This window comes from Centropristis striata, chromosome 1 (genome assembly GCF_030273125.1).
Source record: "Centropristis striata isolate RG_2023a ecotype Rhode Island chromosome 1, C.striata_1.0, whole genome shotgun sequence".
NCBI lineage: Eukaryota > Metazoa > Chordata > Actinopteri > Perciformes > Serranidae > Centropristis > Centropristis striata.
The window spans coordinates 18,311,688-18,326,072 of NC_081517.1; positions in this window are offsets into that span (position 1 = coordinate 18,311,688).

Below are 14,385 nucleotides of genomic sequence, written 5' to 3' on the forward strand. Positions count from 1 at the left end.
GTATTTCTCAGATGGTGTTATATACAAACAACAAAACTGCTAGGATTAAAACTAAATACAAAAATATTCAGATATTTACAACTTAAGCATCATGTCGGGGGAGACAGTAGCAAGGTACTGATTAAGAATGAAAACAACAACAAAAACTGTGATGATAACAAGTATATTAGAACAATTAAGTGCAAATATATCTAAATAGATGTGTAAGAAATATGTCTCACACATGATAAGTAATAGGCAACATTTTTTAGCTTTTCATACAAAGTGTGTATATGTTGATTTTAAGAAAGTTCTTAATTTGAGATTTATCTTTGAGATTTTGTGTCCTTGTGAACAACATAGGTAAAAAAAAAAAAAAGAAATAATAATAAAAAATCTTGCAGCCACCACAAGAGGGCGCTATACTCCACAATTTCATAGCTGTTGTTAACTTGCTTTTGGACTGTCTCTCCCCGCTTCCCTTACACACACACACACACACACACACACACACACACACCTGCATGTGGATGCCTGAGCTCACAATAAAAGCTCCCTGCTCCCTCGATTTTTTTTCCCATTTTTTTTTTTTATCAAAGTACATCATAGCTTTTACAGTCAAAGGGAGCTCAATGGGGAAGTCACAGACTGGACAGAGTCAGGAAGTGAATGAAAGAATGAAATTCAGTCGGAGTGAGGGATGAGCGCTTGGATGGAGAGGCGGCAGGGGTGGAAGAGAGAAGGGGAGCTGCAATTTAAGGTAAAAGCTGCCTGAGGGGAGACCATTAGCATTTGTCAAGTGAGCGTGTTGTTTGTTTACTGATCCAACTAGTGGGCCTCTCCACAATCAGGCTTTTTAGAGCAGGCAAAGAAATGAAAAGAGGCCACAGGGGATGGATGCATTAAAGACGGAAAATATGTTAGTGAAAAAAGCAATCAGGTAGGTTAGATGAAGGTCAAAGGATACGAGACGTCCCGAGGTTTGTAATGCAGCAGGTGCAAAAAAAAAAAATAGGACACTTTAGACTGAAAGAGCACAGTTGGAAAAGGGAAAGAAAGAGTCTGGCTATAATGTTAGTGGTTCAATAAACATTTTCTAGGCTGTCGCACATGTAAAAGCGTGCACTCACACACATAGAGAGGGGAGCTCAGATTTTTGTAACCTGCTCAGACAGTCGTGTTATTGCTCTCCTAATCATGCGTGAGATTAGGTGGCAGCACACAAGCAAAAACCTGCTGTTGACACGTCCTCTTCCATTTCATCACGCACACGCACACACACACACACACACACACAGAAACACACACACACAGAAACACACACACACACACACACACACACACACACACACACACACACACACACACACCACACATGCACACACACACACACGCACACACACACACACACACACACACACACATACTCTGTTTTAACTGGTCCTCAAGTGAATGGAAACTGATTTGCTTTCAGGCCAAATAGAGGAATGAATAAGTGTGGTTTATCACTCTGTAATTGTAGGGTGGGGATGGGAGAGGAACAGAGACACGGCTGTGAAAGGGATAAAAGTTTTTCATAGTTGTGGAAGTGTAACAGATAAGTAAGAACAAAGAATAAATTGATGGCAATTTAGGAAGAGGAGCTTTGCTGGCTGCCTCTCTCTGGTCTGGTTCTTTGTTTAAAAGAACTTGTGGGAGGATGAGGGGTTTGACTGGGATGAAAGGAAGAGCTGAAGTGAATCTCAGCTGCGGAGACAAGGAGGAGGAAGTCTCACTCTCAGAGGTGAGGCTCATAGAATTTGTGCCAACCATTTTCCGTCACTGTGGTGTGCAGAAATGGCTCAGCTGATTACATTTGGGACTCTAATTTTATCTCACATGATCAGAGAGGTGCTGCAAATTCTGAAAATCACTCTTCATCTTCGGCTATTTCTGGGTCCGCCATTGTTTGCTGTCGACGCAGCTGAGATCTCAAACCAAACACATATGTAGAAACAGGATCTGAATTTTGACTTTGTTTTCTGTGAGTTTTCTGTGGGCAAATTCAACAGCTCCCAGGCACACAAGGATAACAGAGGCTTTACATTTAGAACAAAGGCAGAGCACAGGGCGTTACTTCATATATAATTCCATATACAAGAGATTAAAAAAAAAGTGAGAACATTTATAAATAAACATTCAAAAACAACATTAACTGGATAGTGAGCAATGGAATAAAAATGAACAAATTTACAAAAATATAAATGTTAAAGTTACACTACAATCCCAGCTGACACTTAGTAGTAGTAACACTACTTCATATTTTTGAATCAAAGGAACTACAAGGAACATTTATTTTGCATCGACCCTGTTTAGAATCTTTTCGCTCATTAATTTGATTTTAATATGCCACAGTTTTGTTTTGGTTTGGACTCACCGTTCTAATCAACGTTGTTTTCAAATGCAGCTGTTTCCAGCAAATAATCTTTAGTAAATTCACACGCTGGTCAGCACCGAACTAAGCTAACAGATAACATTATGGACTAGATTTCCTTCAAAGGTTAGTCAAGAGCAAAACAGAGCTGAAAGTAGAGTGAATATTGGACTTCATAAGATGGACACAAACAGAACTCCAAATGAATGCTGATAATGCTACTTCTGGATGTGTAAATCAATCCCTAGTTTAATAATATGTTCACAACATCAGCTTTACATACACTGCTGCTCAAAAGTTTGGGGTCACTTAGAAATGTCCATATTTTTTTTTAAAGAAAAGCACTTAAGCATTTAAAAAAAAAAAAGAAATAACAGACATACATTCTAGACACTGTTAATGTGGTAAATGACTATTAAAGCTGGAAACAGATGATTTTCTCATGGAATATCTATTATATATTGTCAGCAACCATCACTCCTGTGTTCCAGTGGCACATTGTGTTAATCACGTTTATAGTGTTGAAAGGCTCATTGATCATTAAAACAGCTGAGCATTATGTTAGCACAGCTGAAACTGTTTTGTGCTGATTTGAGAAGCAGTAAAACATCCTTCCTCAGGCTGGTTGAGTATCTAGAGGCAAAGTTGGAGATTTGTACAGGTTAAAATGATTATTTCTAACCTTGTCAATGTCTTTTACTACCACTACTTATTTACACTAATGCCACTGTCAACCACAACAGATGTGACCCAACAGCCTGAGTTTTTGTCAGTACCTGAGTTTGAGTCTTTCCTATATTTTGGATTAATTTTGCAACTCATTTCATGAATAAAACAGTTTGTTTTCATCGAAGACATTTTTTGGGTGACCCTTACTTTTGAGTGCTAATGCACATCTAATGATAGCATCTAATTGTAATATTATGTTTCAGGCTGCTTCCATCCACTCTTCATAGGTATACCTGCAAAAAAGAATGCACTTAAATTAATTGGAAACCCATATATTAATGAGCCAAGAGGTGCTGCAGATGGAGCCGTCTAGTGGCTTCAGTAATTATGACAGCAGGGACGAACGAGAGTGAAGCAAGAAGTCAGGTAGTAGATATAATGGCAGGATGTTTGGGTGATGGATGGATCAAACAGACACAGGACCCAGGAGGCCGTTGTTTGTGTCTTGTTTGGAACAAGTGGACAAAAAAGATCTCTCTGCTCCGTCTTACCCTGAGTGTGGAGTTGGCTCATGTTAGCACAGCTGGAGAAGCTATCCAGAGTCCAATGCTGTCCCTCAAACAGTATGTGCCCATTTCTAATAAAAGCATGACATTGAATGTGTAAATATTAGGTTTGTGCATATGCAGCTTCAGTCTCAGCAGCCATATGAGGACTCCTGTGAGGTACAATGGGGCATTAAACCTTGAAATTATTCAGAATGTGGCTTCATCACTAGCAGAACACAAAGTGACACAACAGGGCCACAGGAGACTGTGGCTGCAATGTCAAGGCCAAATTAAGAGCTTGGAAACTATCTTTAGAAGCTAAAGATGTGTCTGTATGATACTTTATTCCGGGCTGTTTGTTGCAACTAATTCAGATATGAGCCACTGAGGCTGTGTTATGATGCCATATGAGCATACAGATACCTCTTTGCTACTGTTTCTCCCCACAGCCAGGTCAGCCCAGAGGGGAAAAGCTCATGTGAATAATCAGGCAAATATGCTGGCCCTGGATTTGCATGTTAGTTGTTAGCAGTTGTTCCCTCATATGGAACACAGTCGTCAACATGGAGAGTTTATTGACTATAACTTCTAATAGAATCTGCACACAGATGCACATTTTCACACATTTTCACACATTTTCACACACACACACACACACACACACACACACACACACACACACACACACACACACACACACACACACACACACACACAATTACACAGAGCTGAGCATTGGATGATGATAATCTCAGCCTGTGATGGCACTCACTGCCACAGTAATTTTATGAATCACTTCCTATTTCCCAGGCCTCTGACTCTGCAAGATAGGAGGCAGTTACCATACAGTTTTATAAAAAACTGCCTGTGTTATCCCCATTTGAATGTCCAATACTATCTCTAGCTGCAACACACTGTAGACAGACGGACAGATAGATGGATAGATAGATAGATAGATAGATAGATGGATGGATAGATAGATAGATAGATAGATAGATAGATAGATAGATAGATAGATAGATAGATAGATAGATAGATAGATAGATAGATAGATAGATAGATAGATAGACAGACAGACAGACAGACAGATAGATAGATAGATAGATAGATAGATAGATAGATAGATAGATAGATAGATAGATAGATAGATAGATAGATACACCTTGCAAACATCTCTGTCTTCTTGTTACACTGTCTTTCATCATTCAGCTAGTAAAAAAGCATGCTCTCCTGCTTACTTTCTCTCTGTCAGTTTCTCTGTATCTCTCTCTCTCTCTCTCTCTCTCTCTCTCACACACACACACACACACAGATACTAAACACGTGCAGGTACGCAACCTAGCTAAATAAATAAAAAAATAAAAAATGAAATCTCAATAAATAAATCAATATGCCAATTAAAAAAAAATAAACATAGGCATTAACTGAATGATGAAATGTGATATAAATTGATGTTTTAATTTTAATTTGCTACGTTATTTATTTACCTTTGTATTATCTAAGTTGTATTTATTGACCCCCCTTTTTTTAATTTATTATTATTATTTTTTTACATTTATATATATATATATATATATATATATATATATACATACATACATACATACATACATATATACATATATACATATATATATATGTATATACATATATATTATTATTTTTATTTTTTTTCATTTTGTATTTTTTTATTTTCTTTATACATTTCTTGATGTGATTCTTCCAATATGCAAATGAGGGCAGTGTTATTCAAAGTGTTATTCACTGGGTCAACTTTTTGCCAATTGGTTGGAAACTGAAGGTGGAAAACTTTGTCACTAGCTACTCTTTTAACACACATAAAATAATCACATTTATTGTTAACATTAAATTGCAACTTTAAATGTGTTTACTGTACATTATTTACTTTAATGCCACTGTCAACTACAACAGGTGTGACCCGACAGCCAGAGTTTTTGTCAGTATCTGAGAACAGAGAGCTTCTCCATCTGTACAGACTACAGCCTGGAATATTTTAATACTCAGGAGACACAGTGGTATTTTTTAATGAATCAGTTCAGTGGTTTTCAAAAGAGTGTGTGGTTTAAAATTGTTTGTTTATAAAAATATTATGATTACACACCCTGGCTGTGACTCTGCAGCCAAGATTCAGAGTTTAAATGGAGTGTTTTTTTAAGGCTATTTCCACAGAGATGAAGAAAAAAAAAACCTTCCCTATGTTACCACTTCATTTAACTGAAAAATGGCTTTCAGGCACTGCTGGATCTAGATTTCTTTCTTGTTCTGACTGGATAGACCTGATGAATTAATCAATTTTTCATCCAAAAACAGTATTTGAAACAAAATGTTAAATTTAAAAGACAGCATGGAGAAAAAAAACCCTTCTATTTTCCCACATAAGTCCAGTTAACTTTTTTTCTTGGTTAACCACTTCTTCTTTGTATCACCACCTGTAATCCACATTTGTTTAAAATGTCCTTCAACCTAAATTAGTTTAGGGCTTTTTGTATAAATATGTGCAAAGACATGACTGTTTGAATTAATATTTAAACTTAGAAGATACACATTCACCACTATCACCACTAAAACGTGAATCAAATGAGAATAGTAAACACACGTTAATATGTTGGCGTTAACTATTTGGACATGGGCATAAAAAAGAGCATACAACAGCTTCTTCTGTTTAACTTTGTCCACTTTTATGTCTCAGGACAAGTGAACACCAACAACAAATGGGTTTACAACTAAAAGTACATCTGCACTGGTCAAACATTTCATTTCATTTCATCAGAAAATTACTGGTTATTTTACAGCTCGGCCTTGAACAAAATATTCTGCCATCTCTCCTAAGCTTTAAAAATAAAATCCGCTACCAAAACTTTCCTACCTGAAGCACAACAGTTTTTCATAGAAATAAACATAATGAGGGATATATAACCCTCCATGCACTGCAGCCTCAAACATGACTGTGGGGATTAATGAACATCTTTCTGAGTGTCAATAAAAACTGAATTAAAGCAAGATTACGTTACGAACTAGAAAATTTCCTCTGGGGAAATTCTGAAAGGGCCACGGGGGCTACTGCCGGTGTCTGTACACTATGATGAGATTCTTCAGAGATTTTAAACTATGCCCTTTAACCTCAAAATGTGTGTGTGTGTGTCTGTGTGTGTGTGTGTGTGTGTGTGTGTGTGTGACTGTGTGAAACATGTATGGAGTGTGCGCGCTTACATGCACATTTGTGTGTGTGTGTGTGTGTAGCGAAAATCGCATAAAGTTACCTGTGTATGTGTGTGTGTGTGTAATTAAAATCACATAAAGTTACCTGTGTGTGTGTGTGTGTGTGTGCGGGCGCGCATGTGTGTTTGAAGCATGTATGCATGTGTGTGGAGTGTGCACGCTTACGCGCATGTGTGTGTGTGTATCTGTAACTGTAATCACATCAAAGATCAAAGGCAATCAGAGCAAAGATCAAAGGCAATCAGATCAAAGCAATCAACAGAATTAACTGCCACCTGTTCCGGCACAGTTACAGCAGAGGTGGACAGACTGGAATTCCTGGCCTCGAACAGAAAGCCTTTTTGGCAAAACCAGAATACCTATCATTGATCAGACTTAACTTTGAGCGTCCTGAGTTCTTCCTGAACGTCTACATATGTTTTTTTTTTTAAAGAAAAATGAAAAAATAGCTTTGTTAGAGCGATCTAAAAAAAAACATCTCCCTTTTTCAAAAATCTTCCTGCGTTTTTAATATGCGAGCCAGTGAGGCTGTTGAGGATTGTGGAGTGAGAAGACACATTTTCCTACGTTTCTATGTATAAATTATCTCTGTAGAGTGGAATTTATGGCCTGGAGCACAGTTTTCAAATTTATTTTTTGACAATTTTTTCTCTCCCTCTACACTCTGGTGATGATGTCACACACTGTGACACGAACATTATAACATTATAATCTCAGAATTTCTCCAAAAATGATCATGGTCATTGAACAGGGATTGATAAAAAACTATATGACCTATCGAAATGTGTATTAATACTCCAATACACAAGACTTGTGTCTACTGTTTAAAGTTTAAATGGAGTCTCTAGGTGAAATTATTCCGGAGAAGTAGACATTTAAAAATCTCCAATTATTGTTCTTTTTCGCTCATTTATTTTGGCCTTCCCATTCATTTCAATGCAAAATTTTGGGCAGCTTTTCGCGACTTACGTCGCGAAAAATTCATATTCCGTAGAGAAAAGTAATAGCACACCGATCCCAATCAAACTGCACGTTTTGATATATAATTTGTCCTGCAACTCTTCAAGTTGTAGGACTAGTAGCAGAGCGAAATTGCGTCCGGAAGTGGAAGAAGAAAAAGTCCACAGTATAACAGTAGTGCTCGGTGCGATTGCCCCATGGCCCTAATTAGATGTTTTCTTACCAAACTGTTCTGTCCCCTGAGAACTACCTACCTGCAAGGACTCCTTTTCTGTCTGCATTTGTACCGTCAACATGAACACTGAAGTGTTGTTAGTCGCTGGTGGTTGACGATATGCTCAGTAAAGCCTCGACCTTATTGTTGGTCTGTTTGTCTGTGTTTTATTCCATTTTTTTCATTGTGCTTATGGTGTCTATTTTTTACACAACTAACAGGTTTTTTTTTCAAATGACAGTTGCCGGTGCTGCATTGGCATTGTTCAACCATCAACATACGCTAGCGTCTTTGGACCACCGTACACTTACATGGTTTCTCCTGTGCTGTTGCGGCTGGGGCTCAGATGGTAGAGCTGCAACACTGATAGGAAGGTCGATGGTTTGATCCCCGGCCATGGCGGTCAACATATCAAAGTATGTTAAAGATACTAAACCCTAAACTGTCCCATATGTGTATGAGGGAGGGATGAACTTAACTTATCCCGGCCACAGGCTATGAATGTGTGTGTGTAAATGGGTACTTTGAATGGTTTCTATGACTAGATAAGTGCTATACAAATGCAGTCCATTTACCATTCTGCTGGGGGAGTACCTCCTTTAAAGCAGAAGCTAAAAAATCCCTCAAAATGGGCTTCTAACAACTATGATTGTTCCTAGCTCTGCAGTGCAGACACTATAAAAAGGGGGTTCTTAGAACTATGAAAACATTCTTCCAGCCTGAAAACCCCTATCATCATATTAAAGTTCAGGCTCCTGAAGGTGGTTGTTAGAAGCTTGTTGGTGTAGGGACTGTACTTGCAGGGCTAACTGGCAAACTACTGTACTGCAGTGAGGACTGGCTAACATGGTAGTCAGTTACAATAACTCTCCCAACATAACTTGGTCGACAACAGGTCAATCGGTTGACACACTTTATTTAAGAGACGTATGTATGTGCTTCCATCAGCTTCTGTCTATTTGCAAACCTTGCCTCTGTGGAGCAGAGCTACACAGCTAATAGGTTATGATAGTGTGGAGGGGGCGTGGTGCATCAGCTGCAGGAGAGAGGTGTGGAGAGGGCTCAGGAGAGCAGCGCCAGGTGAGAGTAATTGACACACCTGAGTCTGGTTAGTTAATCACTCTCTCCTTTTTAACACAGTAGCTTGCTGGACCTGGGAAGGGACGGTTGGCAACACGGAGACTGGGACACGAACGCTGGCAGCATACATCCTGGAAGGTGCCTGTGAGCGGCTTTGTGTCATTTAATGTGTTGTCATTTTCAATACATATACAAAGATCATCTCCGCACTCTGTCATCACCGCTAAAGAACCCACAGTGCCATCAGAGTACGCCACAGATAGCTTCCTCTGTTTTGGACGCTCAGTGTTGCCTCAAAGGTCAGCCCTGCCAGGACAATTTTCTATCAGTCTATCCCATATGACGTGAACAGAAGCTCAAACATAAACTGATTAGAAACTTAACAAAAGCGTTTTTTTTTTCATGAAGGAGTGTGGTTTGTTTTGCATAAGATTACACAGGCGTCCTTAATTAAAAGTTAAAAGCTTTTCCTGCAGTCGTACGCTTCTCTCTGGCGTGACAACCTCCCTCATCCATTTATGATATAGTAGGTATGTGGCTTCAAATACATGTAAGCTTGGATAAATCTCAAACAGGTCACTGGGAACTCACAGTCACTGACTGTACTTACATGGGCTGCAGCAGTCTTTCTGTCCTGTGGCTGCTTTGTACAAATTTCACTTTGATGCGTCCTTTCCATGGCTATATATGAAAGTTGATTCATGCACAGTAATAGTCCATGCATCATTAAGCAGCTGCATTGCTGTATCTGACGCAAAATGCCATAAAACACTATGAGTCATAATATGATAAAGGCATTTACCTGTCCAAAGTGCCCTTCAATAATGAGATTGAATCCTCCGCATCTTTAATTCAAAGCTATGACCTTATTAGGTTAAGCTAATTTGAACCTGCTGTTTACATGGCCATTTGTTACTCGGAGTATATTGTTTTAATTGGATTAAAGTCAGAATATTGCTTTAAACATCATCACTCTGTCCATTATACCTTCACTTTGTGGGGGTGGATGGTAATCAAGGTGGGTGGGTTTGTGTATGTTTGTGTTTGTGTCAAAGACACAGAGAAGTTGTGTGTTTGAGCAGTTGTTTAAAGAAGCCAGTGTGTACTGATGCTCATAAGTGTACTGTGTGTATAGGTTCGTGTATGCGATGTAGCTCAATTATCTTCAGCTGGTGCGTGGGCAAAGCATGAGAGTGACACTAACATGAAAACACTGTGCATTATTTATAAAGAACCAGTTGTTGCAGGGAGCGCTATATGAAAGAATGGACAAGTACCTTCCCACACAGTGCATTAGTTCGCCAATCAGTCTGACGTCAGCCAGTCACTCACTTAGTTGAAGAGTCACTTTGATGTCACTTCATCATTAAGCCAGTCCCACTCACTCAAATATTCACTTTTCAGCCATGCCAGTGGCATGGGTCCGGGTGCCAAAGTATAATCCCTTTTTCTGTCCAAATGAAAATAGGAAAAAACGAAAACAGTGCCACCTTTTCCTTTTTTCGTTTTAAAGCAAAAACGGAAAAGCTGATTTTGCTATCAGCATCAAAAAACGAAATAACCAAAAAACCAAAATTAAATAACGGCCGTCATTTATTTTTTGCAAATTCCTTTTTTCCTTTTTTTGTTTCTCATTTATTGATATGACGTTGGACACATCGGAAGCGGGGAAATAAAAGTCCCGTCAAAATAAAAGTCCCGTATTAATAAGTACTTATTATCAAGCATAAAAAGGGAAAAAAACGTATCATCGTACACTAGTATAGGCTACTGTTCTCTGAACCATGCATGGTTCACATGTATTAACATAATTATTATTGATTATTAATTATAATCATAACTAATGCCGGTGGGTGAGCCTGACGTTTGGGAAGGCTATCTGACCACATGTTATACAGCCCGGTCGTCTGTGCTGCAGGTAGCTTCTGAAGTAAGCTACTTTAAGTTGTTTATCTCATCACCATGGCAACACGCTGTCACTAGCACAATGTGCATTCACACACTAAAATAATAATAATTGTGTATCACGTTCTCCCAAAGAACCAGCTGTTGTAGTTTCACTAGACTAAAATAAACTTCCACCTGAATTATATTCCCTGCCTAAATAAATAGCATCTATAAAGTCACAAGCAGAGGTCCCCATCACGCACAGTCAACTGACACGGCTTCAAAACACAATAGTGTTACTGTTAATATTAATTGAAAATGAGAACTTGTGAAGTTATCGCTTCAGTGCTGATGTTTAGCCACAGGGTGGCGCAGTTATTACATGAAGAGTAGATCTGAGGGCTTTAGTACTTAGGAGGCTCAACCAGGCTCTGTGTTCATATTCCGGCTCAACAAAACCGTTAGCCCCGGTCGGAGTTAACTGGTGTTATTTTCCGGTTATTGTCCGGCTCTGAGCTTTGTGCTCTGTGCACGTTCTCATCAAAGGAGCTGCGATCGCGAGCAAGCTTCCCCCATATTCCAGGGATTTATTATGATGCAGCTGCTGCGTTGCCATGGTGATGAGATAAACAACTTAAAAGTACTTCAGAAGCGATCAGCAGCACCAGCGATACTCGGCACTGTGTATAACATGTGGGGGTCAGATAGCTTTCCCAAACGTCAGGCTCACCCACCGCCATTAGTTATAATTAATAATCAATAATAATTATGTTAATAAATGTGAACCATGCATGGTTCAGAGAACAGTAGGCTATACTAGTGTATGATTGATACTTTTTTTTTCTTTTTTATGCTTGATAATAAGTACTTATTAATACGGTACTTTTATTTTGATGGGACTTTTATTTTCCCGCTTCCGATGTGTCCGACGTCATATCAATAAATGAGAAACGAAAAAAATGAAAAAGGGAATTTGCAAAAACCAAATAACGGCCGTTATTTCATTTTGGTTTTTTGGTTATTTCGTTTTTTGATGCTGATAGCAAAATCAGTTTTTCCGTTTTTGCTTTAAAACGAAAAAAATAAAAGGTGACACTGTTTTCGTTTTTTCCTATTTTCGTTTGGACAGAAGAAGGGATTATACTTTGGCACCCGGCATGTCGGTCATTTTAGAATTTATTGAAATATCCCTGCACCTATGTTATGGATTGCCAATCACTTTCCTCTGGCACCACCAGCAGGTCAAAGTTTCTACTTATATTGTTAACAACAAGTTCTCTAAACCACATAACCACAAAGGTTATATGTTCATACCTTCAAATACAACCACAAGTATTTAGTAAATTAGTGCCCTGACCACTGTAGGAAACAATCCCAGTTTGTTTGGGTTTAGTCAACAAAATGACATGATCAAGGTTGGGGAAAAGAATACATGGTTATGAGTAGAAAGTAGATGTAAATAGATGGACGTAACTATCGGAAGCAAAATAGTTGGGAAGGTGATGTAAAGCCTGACTAGACATGATTTAGCTACCAACAGAAGTTAAGTTACGCAACTTTAAATAATAATGTTGACTTTTGGTTTCACACTGGACACTAAGTTGTCTCCTCTCAAAGTCTTGACCCATCCACCACCCCTCCAGCTTCCATAAGTGGACTTTGTCATTCTAAATAGTCCTCCTTGCTTCAACCTTTGCTTTTACACTCTGTAACGTCACTTCTGACTTGGCGTTCATAATAACTTACACCACTAGAAGGCTAAGTACAAACATAAATATAGGTTGCTTTATGACATTGACTATATAAAAGCAATGGACACAGTCATTGTGACGTCACTCATTTGTTTGTTGACAGTGGTTTTGCAGCCCTGAGATTTGCACCATGTTGTTGTTTTTTGGAACTAGCCCTTCCTCAAAATGGATTGGGAACTGGAGGGATGCTAAGTTAGGAACTAACGCTAGTGCTAGATAAATAGCTTGTTCAGCCATGTGCATCTGTAGTTTCTTTTAGTGCAACCGAATGTTGAATCACCACCATGAGGTTCACCTTGCAGGTTTTAAGTGGAATATCTCAAAAACCATTGGAGTGGCTGCCATTAAATTTGACATTCAGGTGTTCCTCTGTATGAACTGTAATAACATTGACAGTCTACTAACTTTTCATCTAGTGCCATCATTTTCTCAAAAACGTGTCCAATAGTTGACACCTGCAAAACCAACGCCATCCCTGTCATTCACCGCTGATGTGCTAATTGGCACATTGTTGCACCATACAAATAAAATACATTAACACCAAACACTACTGTGCCTAAATGGCCTGATAACATACAATTTTGTGTTTTAAAAAATGAGACATGAAAACAGCTACCTTTGCTAAAAGGTTTGCTGTCAATATGAGGAAAAAAAGACCAAAAGAGAGACTCAAACTTCCAGTATTTAAAATTCTGTTTGACTGCTAAGTCATCTGTAAAAAGTGCAGTAAAGAAACACCAAAGCAATGACTGAGGCACTGAGATAGGAATTAAATAATTATATGCAACATTACTAGATCACAGAGCCCTCATAAATTTGTCAAGCACCAAGTGAGACGTATTGATTTAAAAATTTCTCAGGTCTTATTACCTCACTTAGTCTGTGTTTGGTGTCCTTTCTTTGCCTTTTCTCTTGGTATGTCCTCACTGTGTGTTATAAACCTCTCTTATGATCCTCCTTTTCACTTTTCTCTTTTAATTCCAAATCTGTCAGCGTTCCTGAGTGTCACAGCTAAAGCAGCTTCTCAGTTAAAGCCATAATTATATGACTGTGTCATAGTGTGTGGTGGCCCAGAAGTGGACGTGCAGTCTTTAATAACTGAAGTATAACCGTTTTCATTATTTCATTCGATTTATGAGCGATAGAGCAGCAATCAGTGTGAGCAGACGGTTTGCTGTAGAAATAAAACTGTCCTCCCCCAGAATATGACCCCATGTGTCATTTGTACAGCACCTTATTACGACCCATGTTTTTTGTAGATTGCAGCGCCCTCTACTGGCTGTAGTAATTATGAACGACGCAAAGGCAGAAGTGATGTAAAAAAGTTTAAAAGTGAAGGAGGACGCAAGGAAATTAGGTTTAAAATGTGAAAACTTGCTCTTCGGGTGGAAGGGAGAGGTGGTGGATGATGCGTCCATGTTCCATGTGAAAACAAAAGTAATGTAACTTAACTTCTGTGCATCCGCTACATCGTCCTTGTAACTACTTCACTTCTGGCATTTCTGTGTGTTTACGTTACTTTTTAAACTACCTTTTATATCGCCTAACCTGGAACTTTTTTGCCCTCACCTTTGAGAAGTAGTTTTGTAGCGTAACTATAAAAAAACTGTGGCCTTTTCACAATGGAAATCCTTATATTTATCT